General features: G+C 43.6%; 2 protein-coding genes across 6 annotated transcripts in view; one reads left to right on the top strand and one right to left on the bottom strand.

The window, feature by feature from the left end:
• lrrc56 (leucine rich repeat containing 56) overlaps window positions 1-5572 on the bottom strand; it is a 61549-nt gene extending 55977 nt beyond the window's left edge. For all 3 annotated transcript variants that reach the window (XM_035789614.2, XM_035789619.2, XM_035789620.2), the window contains exon 1: window positions 5048-5572. The gene's annotated coding sequence lies outside the window, so the exon portion shown is untranslated. The remainder of the gene's footprint in view (window positions 1-5047) is intronic.
• A 187-nt stretch (window positions 5573-5759) lies between these two features.
• The window catches only part of LOC118395741 (GTPase HRas), a 32561-nt gene continuing 15740 nt past the window's right edge, over window positions 5760-22580 (top strand). Inside the window, exons 1-2 of one of the 3 annotated variants that reach the window (XM_052465922.1) lie at window positions 5760-6013; window positions 7555-7606. The gene's annotated coding sequence lies outside the window, so the exon portion shown is untranslated. Of the gene's footprint in view, window positions 6014-7554; window positions 7607-11752; window positions 12058-22580 lie in introns of those variants that run through there. The other 2 variants (XM_052465921.1, XM_052465923.1) reach the window with 2 other exon arrangements.

Raw genomic sequence — 22580 nt, 5'->3', positions numbered from 1 at the left:
GTGCAGGACAGTCAAGTTCTTCCACACCGATCTCGACAAACCCTTTATGGATGGACCTTGCTTTGTCCTAAAACAGGAAAGGGCCTTCCTCTAACTGTTGCCAGAAAGTTGGAAGCACAGGATCGTCTAGAATGTCATTGCATGCTGTAGCGTTAAGATTTCCCTTCACTGGAACTAAGGGGCCTAGCCCAAACCATGAAAAACAGTTCCAGACCATTATTCCACCTCCACCAAACTTAACAGTTGGACTATGCCTTTCAGGCAGATAGTGTTCTCCTGGCATCTGCTAAACCCAGATTCGTCCGTCGGGCTGAATGAAGCATGAGAACACGTTTCCACTGCTCCAGAGTCCAATGGCGGTGAGATATAAACTCAATCAAATTTATTTATAAAGCCCTTTTCACATAAGCTGTACAAAAACATTTTGAATGCACAAAGTGCTGTACAAAAACTCAGCCTAAAACCCCAAACAGCAAGCAATGCAGACATAGAAGCACGGTGGCTAGCAAAAACTCCCTAGAAAGGACAGAACATAGGAACAAACCTAGAGAGGAACCAGGCTCTGAGGGGTGGCCAGTCCTCTTCTGGCTGTGCCGCGTGGCAATAACAGAACATGGTCAAGATGTTCAAACGTTCATAGATGACCTGCTGGGTCAGATAATAATAATCAGTGGTTGTAGAGGGTGCAACAGGTCAGCACCTCAGGAGTAAATGTCAGTTGGCGTTTCATAGCCGATCATTCAGAGTCAGAGACAGCAGGTGCGGTAGAGAGAGGGTCCAAAACAGCAGGTCCGGGACAAGGTAGCACATCCAGTGAGCAGGTCAGGGTTCCATAGCCTTAGGCAGAACAGTTGAAACTGGAGCAGCAGCATGACCAGGTGGGCTTGGGACAGCAAGGAGTCATCAGGCCAGGTAGTCCTGAGGCATGGTCCAAGGGCTCAGGTCCTCCGTGAGAAGAGAAATAGAGAGTATACTTAAAATTCACATTTTTGGACAGAAAGTTTCTGAGTTTTGCAATGTTACGAAGATTGAAAAAAGCTGTCCTTGAAATATTCTTGATGTGTTCGTCAAAAGAGAGATCAGGGTCCAGAGTAACGCTGAGATCCTTCACAGTTTTATTTGAGATGACTGTACAACCATCAAGATTAATTATCAGATCCAACAGAAGATCTCATTGTTTCTTGGGACCTAGAACTAGCATCTCTGTTTTGTCCGAGTTTAAAAGTAAACATTTGACGCTATCCACTTCTTTAAGTCTGAAACACAGGCTTCCAGAGAGGGCAATTTTGAGGCTTCACCATGTTTCATCGAAATGTACAGCTGTGTATCGTCCGCATAGCAGTGAACGTTAACATTATGTTTCCAAATGATATCACAAAGAGGTAGAATATACAGTGAAAACAATAGTGGTCCTAAACTGGGACCTTGACGAACACCAAAATGTACAGTTGATTTGTCAGAGGACAAACCATCCACAGAGACAAACTGATATACAGTGCCTTGCGAAAGTATTCGGCCCCCTTGAACTTTGCGACCTTTTGCCACATTTCAGGCTTCAAACATAAAGATATAAAACTGTATTTTTTTGTGAAGAATCAACAACAAGTGGGACACAATCACGAAGTGGAACGACATTTATTGGATATTTGAAACTTTTTTAACAAATCAAAAACTGAAAAATTGGGCGTGCAAAATGATTCAGCCCCTTTACTTTCAGTGCAGCAAACTCTCTCCAGAAGTTCAGTGAGGATCTCTGAATGATCCAATGTTGACCTAAATGACTAATGATGATAAATACAATCCACCTGTGTGTAATCAAGTCTCCGTATAAATGCACCTGCACTGTGATAGTCTCAGAGGTCCGTTAAAAGCGTAGAGAGCATCATGAAGAACAAGGAACACACCAGGCAGGTCCGAGTTACTGTTGTGAAGAAGTTTAAAGCCGGATTTGGATTCAAAAAGATTTCTCAAGCTTTAAACATCCCAAGGAGCACTGTGCAAGCGATAATATTGAAATGGAAGGAGTATCAGACCACTGCAAATCTACCAAGACCTGGCCGTCCCTCTAAACTTTCAGCTCATACAAGAAGAAGACTGATCAGAGATGCAGCCAAGAGGCCCATGATCACTCTGGATGAACTGCAGAGATCTACAGCTGAGGTGGGAGACTCTGTCCATAGGACAACAATCAGTCGTATATTGCACAAATCTGGCCTTTATGGAAGAGTGGCAAGAAGAAAGCCATTTCTTAAAGATATCCATAAAAAGTGTTGTTTAAAGTTTGCCACAAGCCACCTGGGAGACACACCAAACATGTGGAAGAAGGTGCTCTGGTCAGATAAACCAAAATCGAACTTTTTGGCAACAATGCAAAACGTTATGTTTGGCGTAAAAGCAACACAGCTCATCACCCTGAACACACCATCCCCACTGTCAAACATGGTGGTGGCAGCATCATGGTTTGGGCCTGCTTTTCTTCAGCAGGGACAGGGAAGATGGTTAAAATTGATGGGAAGATGGATGGAGCCAAATACAGGACCATTCTGGAAGAAAACCTGATGGAGTCTGCAAAAGACCTGAGACTGGGACGGAGATTTGTCTTCCAACAAGACAATGATCCAAAACATAAAGCAAAATCTACAATGGAATGGTTCAAAAATAAAACATATCCAGGTGTTAGAATGGCCAAGTCAAAGTCCAGACCTGAATCCAATCGAGAATCTGTGGAAAGAACTGAAAACTACTGTTTACAAATGCTCTCCATCCAACCTCACTGAACTCGAGCTGTTTTGCAAGGAGGAATGGGAAAAAATATCAGTCTCTCGATGTGCAAAACTGATAGAGACATACCCCAAGCGACTTACAGCTGTAATCGCAGCAAAAGGTGGCGCTACAAAGTATTAACTTAAGGGGGCTGAATAATTCTGCACGCCCAATTTTTCAGTTTTTGATTTGTTAAAAAAGTTTCAAATATCCAATAAATGTCGTTCCACTTCATGATTGTGTCCCACTTGTTGTTGATTCTTCACAAAAAAAACAGTTTTATATCTTTATGTTTGAAGCCTGAAATGTGGCAAAAGGTCGCAAAGTTCAAGGGGGCCGAATACTTTCGCAAGGCACTGTATTCCCGACAGCTAAGATCTAAACCAGGCTAGAACTTGTCCGTGTTGACCAATTTGGTTTTCCAATCTCTCCAAAAGAATATGGTGATCGAGTATCAAAAGCAGCACTAAGGTCTACACCACTAGAACGCTTGGCAGTTCTTGTACTGACGTTGCTTCCAGAGCCAGTTTTGAACTCGGTAGTGAGTGTTGCAACCGAGGACAGACAATTTTTACTCGCTCCACGCTTCAGCACTCAGAGGTCCCTCTCTATGAGCTTGTGTGGCCTACCACTTCACAGTTGAGCCTTTGTTGCTCCTAGATATTTCCACTACACAATAACAGCACTTACAGTTGACTGGGAAGCAGGGCAGAAATGTGACAAATGGACTTATTGGAAAGGTGGCATCTCATGACAGTGCCACATTGACATTGAAAGTCACTGAGCTCTTCAGTAAGGCCATTCTACTACCAATGTTTGTCTATGGAGATTGCATGGCTGTGTGGTCGATTTTATACACCTGTCAGCAACGGTTTGGGCTGAAATAGCCAAATCTACTCATTTGATGGTGTGTCCACATACACTATATATACAAAAGTATCATACTAATTTGAGTGTCCCGGATTTACGTTTACTATGTTATATCTAGACTATGAGACTAGTCTGGGAGGGTATGCAGTGTGCCCGATGATGCTTTGGACTGACCGCACCACCACGATGGTGCAGCTGTTGAAGTTTATGCTGGTCTAAAAGATGATTTACACTCGAAATGCGATCCGGAGGCTCCGTAAAGTGAGTTTGCACTTGCAGAGCCTCCGGAGGCTTGCCAAGGGCAAATCAAGCTCTGTACCGCATCGCTGTGTGCATCCAAAATGTTTTAACAATGTGGAGGGCTCCATATTGCCCCGGATTGACATGATTGGTTGATGGTAGATGAGGGTGGAAGGTCCTGTTAAATACAAATTTACTTCCTTGACAACAGCTCTACTCTGTTCGCGAAAAAGTTTGAACGCTCTGGCTTCTGTGGAGGCCGCAGTACAGCACTGCAGATGTCAGATTGACCATGCAGAGCCTTTAAGCCAATTTATGCCTGCTCCGTTTGCAATCCGGAGACTGTGCAGATGGTTAGACGCAATTGCATAGCCTCTAGAGGTTTGTGGAATCCAAATTGAACTCCGTACCGCACCACCATGCACCTCCTAAATTTTGTAACAATGTGGAGGGCTGGCCTGGCATTGACATGATTGGTTGGTGGTGGCGGGAGCTGCTGTATAAACACAAACTCACGTTCTTGACAACTTCCATCATAGCAGCTCTGCTCTGCAAAGTGCAAAAAGTATGAATGTCCTGACTTCTGCAGAGGCCATACACAGTAAACACTGTACAGCCACTGCAGAGCCTTTTAAAGGCGTTGCATAGTCAATCCGATGTCTGCATTGGCCATGCAGCCTTTTTGGGCATTCATACTTACTGCACTTCGCTGAGCAGCTCAGAGCTGTTGTGAAGGAATTTGTCAAGGAAATTAGTTTGTGTTTATACAGGACTTTCCACCCTCACCTACCATCAACCAATCATGTCATTGCGGAATTTTTGCGCCCTCTTCATTGTTGCCAAATTTGAGAGGCACATGGTGATGCAGTATGGAGCTCAATTTGGTACACCATCCATATGGTGCCTCTGACCACATTTTCAGATCAAACATAAATTGGCTCTTAGCATAGCCTCGGGAAGTAGGGGGGCGGAGGGTGCTGCAACACCCCCTGAAAAATCTGAATAATTATAATTTTAAAATCATTGTATTTCTTTCACAAAAGTTGTGCACTGGGCCTTTAATTGTCAAGCATTAGCTGACTGACATACGATATAGCAGAGCCAACGCAAGTAAAACCTTTCAACCCCTGTCTGCCAAAAAAAATCGCGGCGCCCTCACCCCCCAACTACTTACTGTAGCGATGACTCTTACGGACCAAGCCGAATTTCTTCAGCCTTCTGAGGTTGAAGAGGCGTTATTTCTCCTTCTTCACAACGATCTCGGTGTGGGGGGACATTTTCATGTCCTCGGTGATGTGCACGCCGAAGAGGCACATGAAGCGTTTGACCCTCTCTACTGCGGCCCCATCGAAGTGGATGGGGCGTGCTCTCTCTGTTGTCTCTTGTAGTCCACGATCAGCTCCTTTGTTTTGTTGAGGGAGAGGTTTCATTTTGGTCTACACATTAGGCCTATATTAAAATTAAAACAAATCTACATTTCTAATTTAACGCCCAGGTTGACTTTATCTAGGATTAGGCTAAATTTAGAGAATAAAAATACATAAATCACGTGAAGATACTCCGGCATTTGTAATTGTACTGCCGCTTTATATTTTGCAGTGTTACAGATAGGCCTACCGACCAATGTAATAACGATGGTCAAAACAGGCAACTAAACAGCGGTTGTATTCATTACGGAAACCGTTTAAGAACGGAAACAAACAGGAAAACGAGAGTTTTCTATTTAACAATTTCAGGTAAATCCCTCACCGTTTGGTTCTGATTGTTTCCGTTTAAGAAACGTTTTGTTACAGAATCGGCGGAATGAATACACCCCTGTGCTCATCGGGGCGGTTCATACAGGGCTGGGCGTGGGCTCCAACAGACTTGACTTCATCCTCTCGGTCTTCGAAGCACATTGTGCGTTATGACTTAACGTCGCGTACAACATTGAACGAATGCTGTAAAAATTGGGATGAAAAGTATGAGTTCTGGAATAATAACATATTTATGTTGTCGAACACTGTTGTGAGACATTCGTTGAGAAAACGGGCCTACCATTTGTATTCTATTCTTGGAACACTCAGAAGCTACTGAGTTGAAACATTGTTTCCAGTAGACCAAGTCACGCTCCTGATTATTGGGTAGAGCTCTGCTTGTTGTAAGTATTGGGTGCACGTTTTTCATCTATTACACAAATATAAGCTATTTGAACTGTCGCTCAATGTTGTGTGCTTGGTCCAGGGAACCCATACAGGGGACCAAAAGTAGTGTTTACAGCTCGAGCTCGTTCACACCGCCACTGCTGCGGCGCACCTTTTTATTTTTTTTAGGACATTCACACGTACATCAGGCTGAATCTCGTTGGCAAGCACAACATTGGGAGGTGTTGCCTGACGTTTTGGCAGACAAACTGCTATTCGCGTGATCATTGACCCAAACCATAGGAATATTGGTAGGCCTATTGAATCAGTTTGTGTATATTATTTTCTCAAATATAGGAATTTAGTTCGTAGGCTAAATCCCCTGGTCAGCCCATAAACTTCACGGACAGGGGGTCATCTGCTGCTGATATATAGGCTAAGCTAAACCAAGGAAGGCATACTAGAAAATGAACCCCCTGATATTTTCATTGGCATTGTCAAGAAATTCAAGTATTAAACTGTTGCCATTTTGTATGGCCAGGCTATTCGATGAGCGCTGCAATAGTGGCTGTAGCTTGAAGACCACACAGACCAGGGTGACGCCCCGTCTTGTAGGCTACACCGAATTGTAGCACTGCGGAAGTTGCATTTAATTACTAGGCAGTTGATTAAGAACCCGATTCTACACTGATATGATTGGTCAAGGACCAGGAATATATTATGTTTGTAGTCTAGAGACAGCCGACTAGTGTCGGCTCACCAGACCACAACGTCGCATGTTTGTCTATGTCGCATGCCTTACATTCGAAGCTGATGCTTGGAATAACATGCGATTTTGTTGTTGAGTAGCCTGAAGTAAAAATAAAAATTAAAAGCATGAGAGGCCTGGTATTTCCGGTAAGAGTATCTCACATAAGGCTACATACAAAGCTAATTCAACAGCATTGCTATTTTATCTACCGATGCCTACCAACCAAAGTGTAGCGACTCATTGCTCCTCAGTGGGCTATGACATCATACATGCGGTGTTGACCAAGAGACAGATAGATCTATGACCCATGATGTAGCCTAAAAGCATAATATATATTCTCAGTCTTTATATGCCTCCATTTCATTCATTGCAGTTCAGTTTCACCCATCGTCAGTCATTAGGTGTTTTGATAACTTCATCTGAAGCATGATTCATGTCAACAATAGCCCATGAAAGCAATACCGTTTTATACAAAAAGTGATCTTGCTGATCAAGGTCTCTACAGATTTACACTCAAGCTAGTGTAAACCATTGATTTGGACATTATTAGATTTTAGAAAGGGTTCTATTCGTGTAAAGGGTACGATGGTGGTATATAACACTTGATAATGGTTAGCTGAAGCTACATGAGGGACACGGCACTTCTCTAATTCTTGGGAAGAGTGGCTTTGCGTTGCGGATTGTTTACTAATAGATTCAATGGATGGTCTTCCAGTTGCTTTCTATTGTCATGGAGCTGAATAGAAATAGTCTTTGTCCACTGATGGTCCTGTGTGTGTGTGTGTGTGTGTGTTGTTTTGTCTGCAGGTCTCTTCTCAGCCTGTGTTCTTGGGGAGGACTATAGAGCAGAGGATTCTGGGTGGGTTCTTCCTTGTCCAGGAAGGCCTTTGTTTATGCAGCTCTCAGGGATGGCTCTGATTGTTGGTGGGGGTTGTCTGATGAATCATCTCACCTGATCTCTCTCAAACACAAACACATACACAAAAACACACATATTTACTCACCATGAAATGCTTAGTCAATGTCACAAACCTGACTGTTAACAATATTTGTATCTCATATTTCTTGATCAGTTGTTTTTTTTGGTTCTCATTTTATGTTGCATTGACACTTAAGTGGGCCCTTCCCGCTGCACAGCCTACATGCCAGTGGCCCACAGGTGTCAGAGGCTATCAGGTTGGCAGTGTTTAGTGTGGTCATCTGTCCTTTTCATCTCACCACCTGGCTCCATCACCTGATCCCTGGTTAACAACCTGAAAGGATGACCCAATGGAAAAATGTCACATTTTGCTAAGAGGCTGTTTTGAAGCTAGGGACCTCACCTCCTCTCTCCCTCTGTCACTATTGGCGAGAGCAGAGGGAACACTGCACTTCCACCCTTCCTGCTTTCTGATAAGATGCTACATCTCGATTCCAAGTCTCTTAATTAGTTGACAAACTGTTTTGTTCTGTGATTCTATTCATATGATGTGCGGGCTTCTATCTTCACATTGTGTTCTGATGTATGAGCCATGGATGTAATGGGGTTAGTCCTGAAGGCCTCTGTATTTACCTTATCTTGTAAATGGATGGATTTTCTGATGCTGAATTGTGTCAAGGCTGGGCTACATTGTGTTGTAGCATTGCAGCTGAGCCTCATGTAGTGATGGTGCACTGGGGCGGCTTGGTCTAGGCTCCATGATGGTTTCTCAGTGTTCGATTGTGATCTTTCCCTAGAGAAGTTTCTCTTACCATCATCGCTCCATTAAAAATCTATCCCTGCTATGGGCTTGTGGCTCTGCCAATATGGATCCTTTAACCTATTAGTGTTTTAGTTGAGAGAGTGGCGACGCATGAAGTCCACTCTTAAGTTCTTTATCCTCGATAGAGGATGTGTGGGGCCGAGAGCAGGACAGTTATTTGTGTATTCAGGTGGAAAGGTGGTCTACCTTTCCTCAAAGGTGTGGCAAGAGTAGCATACTACTAGCAAGTCAATGCTGAATACAATGAGTTGTGTTCTGCCCCAAGGTACAGTATACACTGAGTGTACAAAAAATTAGGAACATCTGCTCTTTCCATGACTGACCAAGCGAAAGCTATGATCCCATATTGATGTCATTTGTTAAATCCCCTTAAATCAGTGTAGATGAAGGGGGGGAGACATGTTAAAGAAGGATTTTTAATCCTTGAGGCAATTGAGACATGGATTGTGTATGTGTGCCGTTCAGTGGGTGAATGGGCAATACAAAAGATTGAAGTGCCTTTGAACAGGGTATGGTAGTAGGTGCACCGGTTTGAGTGTGCAAAGAACTACAACGCTGCTCAGTAAGATGTCATGTCAGATTATCCTCATGGTCCAGGCAGAGCTCTAGAGTTTCAAAAGGAACTGTTAATTCCCCTGCTCGAGGTGGCCGTGAGCTATATATAACCCTACACATGTTCATGTACCACCCCTTGAGCAAAAGGGCACAACCACACAGAGATTTAGTGGAGTAGGTCAACAGACGGGGCTGTGGCCGAAGACTGAGAGTGTTTAAGACTTTTTTAATATGCGTCACCATTTCAAAAGTGCTTACGCAAGGGGCTGACTCCTCCATTCTTGACCTCTGTTATGTTAGAATTCTGGATCAATTCATTCATTTTTTTAAAATCCAGACTTTACTGTAGTGGTGGGGTTTTGGAAACTGTGTATGACTGCTGTAGCTGTGTGGTGTGTGCGCTTTAACCGTATGTGTGCACTGTAACAGTGTTGTGTGTGTGTGTGTACACTTAAGGGGCTAATTAAGACTGGTAGAGAGACTCAATGTGCTCTGTCCCTAATTACCAAACAGAGTCAGAAAGAGAGGAGAGGGTATGGCTGGCACCGGGCACTGCCACAGGGAGAACTCTGCCGTTTGTGTGCATCACATGTGATGGTGTCCTCCTTCAGTAGTAGCTAGACAAACACCACAGGACTGATCCCCACAGACAACAAGTGTTCCTGGAGTCAGCAGGCAGGGCTGCATCACATATTCATCTCCCTATGTATGTCTGGATTATTAATCAGCCTCTGACAGTCTAGATTGTCAGTGAATGGCACAGCTATGTCTCCCCTCACCCATAGAGGAGTGTGTTTAAAAAGCTCCTCTTACCAGTAACAATTCAAATCTGCCTAGACTGCCGCTATTGGCTCTTTCCAATGTGGGCACGTCTCAAGGAGATGTCATATGATGTGACTTACATGTAATGGCACATTAGTTGAACTGTTATTCTCATGATAATTCAACCATCCATGATACAATGTGGAAACTATGTACTTACTGTACTTGGTGGTGCTGTTTGAAGCTATTGTCTCAAAGCATTCTTTTCTGTTGAACTCTGACGCCTTTCACTTTCACTTCACCACAGAAACTAGTTTCCCTCCCTGGAATCCCAGGGGTTTTCTTTCAGACTGCTCCTACTCTCTTCTGCCCTTGGCTTTGTCAGAGGAAAAAATCACAGGAACCACATTGGTGTGATGTATATCTATCTTCTGAGATACACAGCATAAGTAAAAAGATGTCCTAGAATGTGCCAATTGTAACTGTAAGATATTGATTGATGGGCAGCTGGTGGGGAGACTGGAGAGTCTGGCTACAGGATTAGAGGTCGACCGAATATGATTTTTCAACGCCGATACCGATTATTGGAGGACCAAAAAAAGCAGATACCAATTAATCAGCCGATGTTTAAAAAAATATTTAAAAAACAAGAATATTTAAAAAATAATTCATAATAATAAAAAAAAAATGTAAATGTAATAATGGCAGTTAAAATAAGTGTTCATTCAGTATTGTTTTAACTTAATATCATACATAAATAAAATCAATTTAGCCTCAAATAAATAATGAAACATGTTCAATTTGGTTTCAAATAATGCAAAAATAAAATGTTGGAGAAGAAAGTAAAAGTGCAATACATGCCATGTAAAAAAAGCTAATGTTTAAGTTCCTTGCTCAGAACATGAGAACATATGAAAGCTGGTGGTTCCTTTTAACATGAGTCTTCAATATTCCCAGGTAAGAAGTTTTAGGTTGTAGTTATTATAGGACTATTTCCCTCTATATCATTTGTATTTCATTAACCTTTGACTATTGGATGTTCTTATAGGCACTTTAGTATTGCCAGTGTAACAGTATAGCCTCCGTCCGGACAACAGCCACCCTCGAAGCAGCGTTACCCATGCAGAGCAAGGAGAACAACCACTCCAAGTCTCCGAGCGAGTGACGTTTGAAACACTATTAGTGCGCACCCCGCTAACTAGCAAGCCATTTCACATCGGTTACACTAGCCTCATCTCGGGAGTTGATAGGCTTGAAGTCATAAACAGCGCAATGCTTGACGCACAACGAAGAGCTGCTGGCAAAATGCACAAAAGTGCTGTTTGAATGAATGCTTACGAGCCTGCCTAGTCAGATACGTGTATGCTCAGTCAGATTATATGCAACGCAGGACACGCTAGATAAACTAGTAATATCATCAACCGTGTGTAGTTAACTAGTGATTATGATTGATTGTTTTTTATAAGATAAGTTTAATGCCAGCTAGCAACTTACCTTGGCTTACTTCATTTGCGTATCTCCTTGTGGAGTGCAACGAGAGGCAGATGGTTATAGCGTTGGACTAGTTAACTGTAAGGTTGCAAGATTGGATCCCCCGAGCTGACAATGAAAATCTGTCGTTTGCCCCTGAACGAGGCAGTTAACCCACCGTTCTTAGGCCGTCATTGAAAATAAGAATGTGTTCTTTAACTGACTTGCCTCGTTAAATAAAGGTGCAAAAAAATACAAAATTGGCCAAATCGGTGTCCTTAAATACCGATTTCCCCCCAATGGTGGAACAAACTCCCTCACGACGCCAGGACAGCGGAGTCAATCACCACCTTCCGGAGACACCTGAAACCCCACCTCTTCAAGGAATACCTAGGATAGGATAAGTAATCCTTCTCACCCCCCTCCCTAAAAGATTTAGATGCACTATTGTAAGTGGCTGTTCCACTGGATGTCATAAGGTGTATGCACCAATTTGTAAGTCGCTCTGGATAAGAGCGTCTGCTAAATGACTTAAATGTAATGTAAATGTAATGTTAAATGTTATGAAAACTTGATATCGGCCCTAATTAATCAGCCATTCCGATTCATCAGTCAACCTCTAATTCAATATATGGCCAGTGTAATGGGGGAGGTGAAACAGGTGAGGAGAGGAGGAGCACCAAGGGGCTGGGATGGTTTGGACAGGGGATGAGTAATCGTCACTGTCTCCCGGATTGGCCCACCTTGAGCTGGGCGACATATCGTGGATACCGGTTTGCAGGTATGGATCCAAATCCCCTCTTTAATTCTATTTTGATACAGTGCTAAATTATAAGTTCTACAAATTGTACTACTTCACTGTCTGTTTGTTCTAGTTTGGTTGAGTATAAAGCCCTTTTAAACCACTTAGAACTCATTTGTTGCCATTCAAGGGTCATGCTCTATATATTTAGAACTTTAATTATTCAGTAGCAGAAAATACCGCCATACTGTCAAAACATTTGAGAAATATTGTGATATCGCTTCGGCCCACCCTGTCCATTCTGTTGATTTGGTTGTGCCTCTCATTTCCTTTTATGTTGTCCACCTTTCTTCCAGGACACACAGCCCAGTAAAAATGATCTGCCTCCTACTAAATCTCCATGTTGAAAAGGCAGCAACAACCCGTGTGCAAAAAGTCATCTCCCCTGTTTACACAGAGGGATAGAGCAAAGCTGCAGCTTTTCTCTCTGGGCCAGACCTCCATCACTGTAGAATGTATCACTGCTTTCTATTCTGTTACAGCCTTCTGCTGCAGGAGATAACACTATAGTAGCCCAGGGTATGTCCAGGCTCAGCCAAGAGACACCTCAAAACATGACCTCCACCTCAGCTGCTCTATTAGCTAGTATATGCCCAGTGTCTGGCTATGTTAGAGCACAGTGTGTGCATAAACGAGAAGTGTTGTTTTTTTACTGAATTCATTTACTTGGAAGAAGGAAGCTAAATGTTTGCCCACATGATTGAGAGGTTGTGGTAATCCCCTCCTGCAGTGTTATAATTCTAGCCATCAGGTTGTTTTTTGCAAGCCTGTGTGTTGACATTGGCGATGGTCTCGCCGATCTAGAGAGCTACCTGTTTCCATGAAACCCCCTGGCAGTCTGGTATAGAGCCTGTTGGAACAGCTGTGCAGGAGAAGCCTTGAGGGGTTTGGAGTGGTGAACAGACCAGGGGGCAGTTGCTCTGTCAGCAAGAAGCCTTCCTTCAATCATTAACATCAGTGACCCAACAGTCCAATCATCAACAAGGCACTCTGGTCTCTCTCTCACACACACACACACACACACACACACACAGAGGGGCTCTAGATTAGCAGAGGTGCATGACGTTCAATTAATACACTACCACATCGAGAGACAAATATAGGAGTTTACTTGGAGTGTTTCTGTTGCCTTTGACTCCCTGCCACTGCATTAGCCTTGTAAATGGGGTGTTTTTTTAGATGGCGTGTATCCTGCTGTCATCAAACTGTCCAGAGTCCAGTTTGGTGTCACTAGTTACTCCTCTCGGAACACTGCAGCACCTGTGCAGGCATATTAGTGTGTGTGGACTGTACACACAGGGTGCGTGTGTGTGTACAGTTTTTTTTAGCACATTAAGGAGTAACAGGGCTTCATGGAGCTAAAACGGTAAAGGGGGACAGGAGTTTAGTGTAGGCTAGGGGATGCTGTGTTTGACTGTGTCAGGGAATACAAAAAGCACCTGACCTGTAAGGGATATTTCTGAGAGCAGTGAAGAGGTAGGGTGGGTCAGTCCAGTGGTTGTTTGGTCAAGAAGGTTGTGGTGTAGTGTATTAAAGGAGTAGGATGCTTATATCCGGTAGAAGATCCATGGTCTGTTTGTTAGCAAGTCATCTGTGTGGGCAATGTTCCCTCATTTTATCCGGCACTGAGCAAATTTCAGGTCCGCTAAGCGCAAACTTTAACATTGTGACAGTCGCCAAGTAGGTTGCTGTGCCTATTTGATCATGATGTAGGCCTACCAGAGATGCCTACTACAAACAATGGAGACAAATGCATCCCATAACATTTTAACATGGAAATAGCTGTTCTGTCAGTAGCAGCAAATGTGTGGTGTAAAATGTAAACCTTTATTCCATGAGACATTTGGAAAAAAACATGCAGGGATTGATATAAACTGGTTTATCCACTTGTCCTTCAGACAAGGAGACAACTAAAAATGTTGTGGTGGTTGATGCAAGAAATCACTTTACAAAATAAAGTCGTTATTATTTGCATACCATTATTAGCTCGTGCTGCTCGGCGACCTAAACTGGAACATGCTTAACACCCCAGCCATCCTACAATCTGAACTTGATGCCCTCAATCTCACACAAATTATCAATGAACCTACCAGGTACCTCCCCAAAACCTTAAACACGGGCACCCTCATAGATATCATCCTAACCAACTTGCCCTCTAAATACACCTCTGCAGTCTTCAACCAAGATCTCAGCGATCACTGCCTCATTGCCTGCATCCGTAATGGGTCAGCGGTCAAACGACCTCCACTCATCACTGTAAAACGCTTCCTGAAACACTTCAGCGAGCAGGCCTTTCTAATCGACCTAGCCGGGGTATCCTGGAAGGATATTGATCTCATCCCGTCAGTAGAGGATGCCTGGATATTTTTTTTAAATGCCTTCCTAACCATCTTAAATAAACATGCCCCATTCAAGAAATGTAGAACCAGGAACAGATATAGCCCTTGGTTCTTCCCAGACCTGACTGCCCTTAACCAACACAAAAACATCCTATGGCGTTCTGCATTAGCATCGAACAGCCCCCGTTATATGCAGCTGTTCAGGGAAGCTAGAAACCATTATACACAGGCAGTTAGAAAAGCCAAGGCTAGCTTTTTCAAGCAGAAATTTGCTTCCTGCAACACTAACTCAAAAAAGTTCTGGGACACTATAAAGTCCATGGAGAATAAGAACACCTCCTCCCAGCTGCCCACTGCACTGAAGACAGGAAACACTGTCACCACTGATAAATGCACCATAATTGAGAATTTCAATAAGCATTTTTCTACGGCTGGCCATGCTTTCCACCTGGCTACTCCTACCCCGGTCAACAGCACTGCACCCCCAACAGCAACTCGCCCAAGCCTTCCCCATTTCTCCTTCTCCCAAATCCGTTCAGCTGCTGTCCGGACCTCTGGCAGTCTCTATGGGGGTGCCACAGGGTTCAATTCTTGGACCGACTCTCTTCTCTGTATACATCAATGAGGTCGCTCTTGCTGCTGGTGAGTCTCTGATCCACCTCTACGCAGACGACACCATTCTGTATACTTCTGGCCCTTTGGACACTGTGCTAACAACCCTCCAGGCAAGCTTCAATGCCATACAACTCTCCTTCCGTGGCCTCCAATTGCTCTTAAATACAAGTAAAACTAAATGCATGCTCTTCAACCGATCGCTGCCTGCACCTGCCCGCCTGTCCAACATCACTACTCTGGACGGCTCTGACTTAGAATACGTGGACAACTACAAATACTTAGGTGTCTGGTTAGACTGTAAACTCTCCTTCCAGACCCATATCAAACATCTCCAATCCAAAGTTAAATCTAGAATTGGCTTCCTATTTCGCAACAAAGCATCCTTCACTCATGCTGCCAAACATACCCTTGTAAAATTGACCATCCTACCAATCCTCGACTTTGGCGATGTCATTTACAAAATAGCCCCCAATACCCTACTCAACAAATTGGATGCAGTCTATCACAGTGCAATCCGTTTTGTCACCAAAGCCCCATATACTACCCACCATTGTGACCTGTACGCTCTCGTTGGCTGGCCCTCGCTTCATACTTGTCGCCAAACCCACTGGCTCCATGTCATCTACAAGACCCTGCTAGGTAAAGTCCCCCCTTATCTCAGCTCGCTGGTCACCATAGCATCTCCCACCTGTAGCACACGCTCCAGCAGGTATATCTCTCTAGTCACCCCCAAAACCAATTCTTTCTTTGGCCGCCTCTCCTTCCAGTTCTCTGCTGCCAATGACTGAACTACAAAAATCTCTGAAACTGGAAACACTTATCTCCCTCACTAGCTTTAAGCACCAACTGTCAGAGCAGCTCACAGATTACTGCACCTGTACATAGCCCACCTATAATTTAGCCCAAACAACTACCTCTTTCCCAACTGTCTTTAATTTATTTATTTATTTTGCTCCTTTGCACCCCATTATTTTTATTTCTACTTTGCACATTCTTCCATTGCAAAACTACCAGTCCAGTGTTTTACTTGCTATATTGTATTTACTTTGCCACCATGGCCTTTTTTGCCTTTACCTCTGTTACGAATCCCTTTTGGCCCGACGGTCTAGGGGGGATGGTGATGAGACCCGTAACATAACTCATGCAAATTATTATTGTGACAAAGTAAAAGTGTGCACGAAATAATCTACCGTCAAACTCTAGGTTTATTTATAAACACACGGTAATGGGGGGAGCAGGAAAAGGGGCTGAGCTGGACCCAAGGAAAGAAACAATAAGTATACAAAAACACACCCCTAAGCTAGACTAGCCTACTTTAACAACAGCTAACTAACTAACCAAAAATACAGTGGGTGGTCCGCCCAGTTCTAACTAGTGTATTTAACAAAGTTCACCTACGGGTAGTGTATGCCCATGGGCGACTTGTCTTGGTTACCCCCTTTTCCCACCAGCAACAAACAAACACCATAACCAAAAACAATACTCACAGGTGATGAAAGTGCTATGGAGGTGCTTTAAACAAAAGAGAGGTTTAAGACACAAAGCGAGAGTGAAACACAGAGACCTACAGACATGGCATTTACAGAGAGATTGAGCTAGAGATGAGCTGAGCTGAGCTCTAGAACAAACAAATGATGGGGTTTTTAAACCATGGGGAAGGAACTGTGATAGGTCAGGAAATAGGAGGAGGTGTGTCTTCTGATTGATGATTGATTGGGGAGTGATGATTTTCACCTGTGAGGGGAGAAGGAGAGAAAAGAAACACACACACAGGATACACACAGACACAGGATAACTGTATCCGTAACAACCTCCCTTCTCACCTCATTTGCTCACATTGTATATAGACTTGTTTATACTGTATTATTGACTGTATGTTTGTTTTACTCCATGTGTAACTCTGTGTCGTTGTATGTGTCGAACTGCTTTGCTTTATCTTGGCCAGGTCGCAATTGTAAATGAAAACTTGTTCTCAACTTGCCTACCTGGTTAAATAAAGGTGAAATAAATTAAAAATTAAAAAATGAGAGAGAAACAGACAAGTTATGCTACCCTCTGCCTATTGGCTACTTAGCTTATTTAAGACTGTCTCAATGCAACACTGCCCCTTTAAGACAAAAAAAGCTCTTTACCTATCAAAGATAGTTAGAAATGCACACATTTTGTGCTCCTGTTGGAAGCAACCAATTGTTGACAAGAAAATGGCTAACTGGACTAATAACTCACTAATTAGCAAACAATTTGAACAAATGTGCACAGGTGGCTACATTCAGCTCTCACTTTGATATCAATAAAGGTCATCTACTTGTGACAGCTAGTGCTTTAAATACAGTCCAGTTCAAAGTGAATGGCACAGATCCATATATGGCTATTTGCAAATAAGCCTACTACAGCTCTGATTGGTTATGGCGCACCGGTCTGTATAGAGTACTGCAATGCAATACACTCCTCCTCCAATGTGCTCCCTTGCACAGATAGTTTTGCATACTAAACCTTGTATAGTTTGTTTTCTTTTGGTATGTTACATTGAAAGTGGCTAATATTGTGATGATACGAGCACAATTCCCACAGAGTGAAATGTTGATCGTCTTAACTAAAGTGGAAAATTCTAGAAAGTTGAGTGAAGTTCATTCTTGTGCTTTTCTGCATTGTCTGATATTTCTTCTGCACAGCAGTCTGAGGGGAGCTGTGCATGCGCGTAGCTTAGAGGAATGTGTGTGTGGGTACAGTAGAAGATAAAGGGTCGGGCAGATCCATACACTGGGTTCTAGTGGGAGGAGGTGTGAGTTGGTTGGCTGTCCCATATCTTTAAAAAAAAAATCTGTGTCGAGCTATTGGACAAGGGAGGCTCTTCAATAAACCTGTCATGATCAATCACAGGGCAAAGAATAGTCCTTATTGCGGTCAGTTTACCCCTTCACTGACTCTTCATCACGGTGTCCTGCCGTAGAGAAGTGGTCATGAGAAGGATATGTAGGCTAACTGACTGATGGTAAGCTGCTGAGTGTATACCAACAACATCGCCCTTATGACTCCCCACTGCTGCTGTTTGGCTCATGTCCTTTGTCATTTCACGGGCCATTGTGTGTGCGTGAGTATGTGAGTATGTATGGTTCAGCTTACTTGACAGTTGACACCCTGACCCAACCTGTCAGCCACAAGAGCGAGAGTACAGTGGCTGGACTTCAGCTGAGTGTCTCTTTTAGCCACGCAACACTACCCAGTTCACTGGGGTAGGGGGTTTTAGCTTGTCAAATCAGAAGCCTACTGGTTGGCTTAGTTTACTGAGACTGTACCTGTGATGCATGTGCTGAGATCGTATGGGAAAATTACAAGTTGATAGCTTTCTGTTAGCTGTTTTTGTTTTAGGGCACTGATGTCCTATGAGTGAACCACTGTAGTCTGACACTGTTCTGTAGGTTTACACACTAACTGTGTGTTGTGACACATGGAGCAATACCATCACCAGTATGTCCTCTGTGTCATCTAGGCTACATTCATATCTGATGATCTGTTGGAATAACTTAGTGTCCATGGTTATCTCAATCTCTGTCAGACACGCTCCATTCTGCAATCTGTTGCAGTGAGAGACTGGATGTGTACATACCGTTCAACTCGACACCTTACTGTGTCAGGGTCTCTACTCTTACATTGCTCCCTCCCTCTCCTTCATCACTGATCGGTGAATGGATTGGATACAGTAGATTTCCACCATATAGCTCTCACCTGTCATGTTCTGGCCTCTCAGATCAGTGGTCAAAACAGGCTGAAGGATGCATTCTGAAGGATTCACACACACCGCCTGTGTGTTTTGAGTCCCTCTCCAGTCATGTCAGACACGTGATTTTTATTTTATTTACATGTAACCTTTATTTAGCTAGGCAAGTCCGTTACGAACAAATTCTTATTTGCAATGACTGCCTACCCCGACCAAACCAGGATGATGCTGGGCCAATTGTGTGCCACCCTATGGGACACCCAATCACGGCCAGGTGTGATACAGCCGGGATGGGATGAGGAAAGGATGTGTTCTGGAAGAGAACAGGACCTGGTCCAACTGGATCATATTCACTAGGAGACATGTATAAGCGGGCAGGAAAAATGGGGAGGGACCTACCTTGTCCAATAAGAAGTGCTCGGTTTTTGTTGAAAACATTTTCCATTGCAAAACTAATGAATATGGCCCGAGTTGTTTAATGAGAGCCCCTGATTTATGACAGAGTAGCCCTGTGTAATTTCTGCGCCGGACCCAACCACTGGGGGGGTGACGAGGTACACCTGGGAGTCCAAAAACCCTCTGACTGCACGGCTTCCCCTTCTCTGTCCTCTCCTCTGAACTCACTGACCCCAGTGGCTTTCACTGCTGCAGTGCCACAAAGTACACTCAATACGGTGTGCAGATATCTATTTTCTATGGAACATATCAGAGAAATTATGAATGATTTTTTTGCATTAGTTTGCCATTATTTAATGCGTCTAGAATCGGTATTTTATTAGGATCCCTATTGGCTGCTGCAAAAGAACCAGCAACTCTTACTGGGGTTCATTGACGTCACCAGGTGCGGGCTTTCGGGGCTTTAACCCAATCGTTCTGATTGTGACATCATGTTGTAAAATTTCTGTGTGAAAATGTTCCCAGTTCAATAATTGGACGTGCGTCTCTTTATGTGGATGGCTGAGCTCATGTGGCTGTTTCATGATTTTCAATCATGTTAGGTGCCTGTATTTGTACATATGCAAAACATACATTTGTGGTCTAGGCTGAAACCCTTTGGATTGTTTTGGAACTGCACAGTGCTCACAGCATTACTAGCTACACAAACAGGCACTCAAGGAGACAAAGCCATGTTATATATTTTGTATTGTAATTTGCACGGATTGTATTTGACCTAGATATTGTCTGTATGTATGAATATGTAGGCTGTGTGACATTTAAAATGTATGTAGTTCTGTCCTTGTTCTTGTCTATTAATGTTCTGTATTATATAATGTTTCATATTTTGTGTGGATCCCAGCAGGGATGTCACAGAACCTCCGGGGCTCAGCCCTGAAGACCCGGGGCTGACTCTGGGGAAGGGGGGAGTTTGATCCCTGCGCGACCAAAATGAAGCGCCCCGCACTCTGCATCCGAGGCTAGCCATGAACTAGGCTTGCCATTTCCAGAAACAGAACAATATTGCATATCTCACTGCTTTCTTCCATGCACTGTGCTCTCCTGGTGCCAAATAAACACTTAATATTAATTGAATGGGTTGTGGTCAGTTAACCCATTTTAATAATATTTATAAAAATGTATTATATTAGCAAGTACAAAATACAAGTGCATAACTATGGTAATTTTCAAGCCTCGTTGTCGGTCACATTACTGCTAACTAATGTGTAGTAAGGTGTTTTATCTGTTTTTATTGCTATCTTGTCTTACATGGGATGGCAGAGTTCCATGTAGTCATGGCTCTATTTAATACTGTGTGTTTCTCGGCCTGTTCTGGACCTGAAGAGACCTCTGGTTGCATGTGATGAGTGTCCAAACTGTGTGCTAAATTTTTGAACAGACAGTTCAGTACCTTCGACACCCCGCACAAAGACCAATTTGAGATGCAGTCATTCTCTCCTCAACTTGGAGGCAGGAGAGGTTGAGATGCATGTCGAAGTGCAATACGTGCCGCTTTGTTACGGGCCAACTGCAAATGACCTATGTTCCTCTACCGCACATGGCCACACAGCTGGGAAGTAGTCCAGGTGCGACAAAACTAAGTCCCGCAGGACATGTCTGGTCGACTGAGATGTGAAGAAGGCAAAGCAATGTCCTATCATGGACAGACCTCTTCCCATTTTAGCAACCGCTGACTCTATATGTTTTTACCATGACAGCTTGCTATCTAGGGTTACACCCAGCAGTTTAGTCTCTTCAACTTGCTCAATCACAACATTTATTCAAGAATAAATTAGCTTGAGTGAGTGAATTGTCACAAAAACAATGCCTTTTATTTTTTTTAAATAAATGTAGCACCAGCCTATTGCTAGTTACCCATTCTAAAACTTACTGGAGCTCTATGTTAAGGGTTTCAGTTATTTATTTTACTGTTGCAGCTGACGTGTATACTGTTGAGTCGTCAGCGTACATAGACGCCCAGGCTTTATTCAAGGTCTTTAGTAAAAACAGAAAACAATAATGGCCCTAGCCAGCTGCCCCGTGGTACACTATAGAACAATATTAAAATGTTTTTAATAAAAGCAAAACTAGCCAATATTACCGTTTGTACAACTGCATTCTCACACATCATGCAACAGACGTCATCAGCACACGCAACAGATCAGTGTACAGTCATGGCCAAAAGTTTTGAATGACACATATGAATTTCCATGAAGTTTGCTGCTTCATGGATGTCAGATGTTACTGGATGTCAGATGTTACTATGGAACACTGAAGTATAATTACAAGCATTTCATAAGTGTCAAATGCTTTTATTGACAATTACATGAAGTTGATGCAAAGAGTTAATATTTGCAGTGTTGACCCTTCTTTTTCAAGACCTCTGCAATCCTCCCTGGCATGCTATCAAATAACTGATGGCAGCCCATTCTTGCATGTGGTCCTTCTGTGGCTCAGTTGGTAGAGCATGGCGCTTGTAACGCCAGGGTAGTGGGTTCGATTCCCGGGACCACCCATACGTAGAATGTATGCACACATGACTGTAAGTCGCTTTGGATAAAAGCGTCAGCTAAATGGCATATATTATATTATTATCAATGCTTGGAGTTTGTCAGAAATTGTGGGTTTTTGTTTGTCCACCCGCCTCTTGAGAATTGACCACAAGTTCTCAATGGGATTAAGGTCTGGGGAGTTTCCTGGCCATGGACCCAAAATATCGATGTTTTGTTCCCCGAGACACTTAGTTATCACTTTTGCCTTATGGTAAGGTGCTCCATCATGCTGGAAAAAGCATTGTTCATCACCAAACTCTTCCTGGATGGTTGGGAGAAGTTGCTCTCGGTGGATGCCTCCTACAGCCAAGGGGTCGATGAGTTGGGCGGTACTGACCTGCTCCAATCCATTGGACACATGGTAAGCTCAACTCCGAGGCCAGTGGGAGACTGCACACTGGCAAGGTGGAGGTTGGGTGGAAGGCAGTCTGGTTGGACTCAAAATATTATAGAAGATCAGATCCCGCTATTGAACAGCTTCGCTCTGCTGGTGGCGGACATACCTGCTCCGGGAGTCAGTGCTGATCCTGGGAGTACACCAACAGCCAGCAGCCATTCAGGGGTGCTGACCAAAGGAAACAAGGTCCTTCATCTCCCCGATGATTCCGAAGCCATCCGCTGGTACATGTGCGGTGAAGCTGGCATGAGTCGAAGCACACCTCCTCCTCCTTGCCCGGGGCAGGCCCGTTCTGTTCCCCTTCTTCCTTCCCCATCGGAGTCAATCACGACCACCATCGTTGTGGGCAGCTCAATGGTGTAATTAGTTGTTTTTTGGCCTGCTTGTGGGCCGACCAGGGTCTGTCACCCAGGTGCCCATGTCCAAGACATCAACTCCCTCCTGCC

Source organism: Oncorhynchus keta, chromosome 17 (assembly GCF_023373465.1).
Source record: "Oncorhynchus keta strain PuntledgeMale-10-30-2019 chromosome 17, Oket_V2, whole genome shotgun sequence".
NCBI lineage: Eukaryota > Metazoa > Chordata > Actinopteri > Salmoniformes > Salmonidae > Oncorhynchus > Oncorhynchus keta.
This window is presented reverse-complemented; position numbering and strand designations above follow the sequence as displayed.